General features: G+C 55.3%; 1 long non-coding RNA gene across 1 annotated transcript; it reads right to left on the reverse strand.

The window, feature by feature from the left end:
• Positions 1-1,317, reverse strand: LOC127490721 (uncharacterized). Its single transcript, XR_007919086.2, has 3 exons — positions 988-1,317; positions 666-862; positions 1-236 (listed from the first exon to the last, which is right to left on the reverse strand). It is a non-coding gene; the product is annotated as an uncharacterized lncRNA (long non-coding RNA).
• Positions 1,318-1,544: the final 227 nt, after the last annotated feature.

The following is a 1,544-nucleotide window of genomic DNA, read 5'->3' on the forward strand; positions in this document are numbered from 1 at the left end:
TTTCTTTTTTTTTTAAGATTTTATTTATTTATTTGAGAGGTAGAGTTACAGATAGTGAGAGGAAGAGACAGAGAAAGGTCTTCCTTCCATTGGTTCACTCCCCAAATGGCCGCAACAGCCGGAGCTGCGCCGATCCAAAGCCAGGAGCTAGGAGCTTCTTCCCAGTCTCCCACGTGTGTGCAGGGGCCCAAGGACTTGGGCCATCTTCTCCTGCTTTCCCAGACCACAGCAGAGAGCTGGATCGGAAGAGGAGCAGCCAGGACTAGAATCAGCGCCCATATGGGATGCCGGCGCCACATGTGGAGGATTAACCTACTGTGCCACGGTGCTGGCCCCAAATGATTACTTTCCAAGTGCAGTACTCCCCAGATGCAAATGTTCCCCGTGAGGAAACAAGACAATGCCTCCCCCATCCCACCTCCACTGCCCAAGGTGGTCTCAGGGGCTCCCACCCCGCAGCCTGGTAACCACAGACACCCTGTGTGTGTGTGTGTGTGTGTGTGTGTGTGTGTGGCAGATAAGCCACACACTCCAAGGCAAGACACCTGCTGCTAACACTGAGCCCCCGTGTGTGTGTGTGTGTGTGTGTGTGTGTCCCTGGTCAAGCTGGTTGAGTTCCTTTTCACCTCTAATTTCCCTCATCTGTGAAACAGGAATTAAATTACCTGTCCGCTCAACCTCGCAGTCCCAATGGAAGATCAGAAGCAAGCTGGTGCAGAAAGGGGCCTTGTAAATTGTGAATTGCTCTTCTGACATATGGTGTTATGATAATCCGCTCCATTCAGAAAGAGGCAGAGCTGGGCGTGGGGAGAAGTGACTCAGGCAGCTCAAGACAGGCGTGAGGGCTGTAGAGCCAGGCAGACTGAAAATAGAATCGTTTGCAGAATCTCAGGGCCAGCCCCTATAGCAACCAGCAGGCGGGGGCTCCAGGTTGGCTGAGTCCCATGCTACCTGCTCCCCCATAGGTGTGGCACCTGGGACCGGTACCTGCAGCCCGACGTGGCCACACGTCCTGCCAGGTCAGCGCAGGCCAGTGACCCACAGCTCACAAGAAGTTCAGGGCAGTGACCACCCCTCCGAATCCAAACGACTCTGTTTCTCCAGGGGTTGCCTGCTTGCTGCCAACTGCTGCCCTTGGCCTCTTGCCCGCATTCCCTTCCAGCTAAATTAGCCCTCAGATGAAATCTACAGAGAGCACACTGGTCCGGAGACCATAGGCCCTGGCTGCTTGTTCCAGCCCCAGCCCATCCCCCTAGGCAGCTTCTGAGGCAGGTGACAAGGGTTGGTACCTGCAGGACTGAAGCCCTGCCAAAGGCCAGGGGTCTGGCGGCAAGCTGGCCTGCTTGGACGTAACTAGGCAGAGAGTCACTGTTTCCCAAACAAACACTCTTCCAAAGCATTCTTGCTGTTGGCTCAGGCCAAGGAAAGCAAGGTAATGACTCCAAGAACAATGACCTCACCAGGAAAGCAGGCTCCCCAGGCTCCCACACAGTCCCCACAGCCCCAAATAACCCAGGAGACCCAGCGTGTCCCCGTGGGGCACT

This window comes from Oryctolagus cuniculus, chromosome 6 (genome assembly GCF_964237555.1).
Source record: "Oryctolagus cuniculus chromosome 6, mOryCun1.1, whole genome shotgun sequence".
NCBI lineage: Eukaryota > Metazoa > Chordata > Mammalia > Lagomorpha > Leporidae > Oryctolagus > Oryctolagus cuniculus.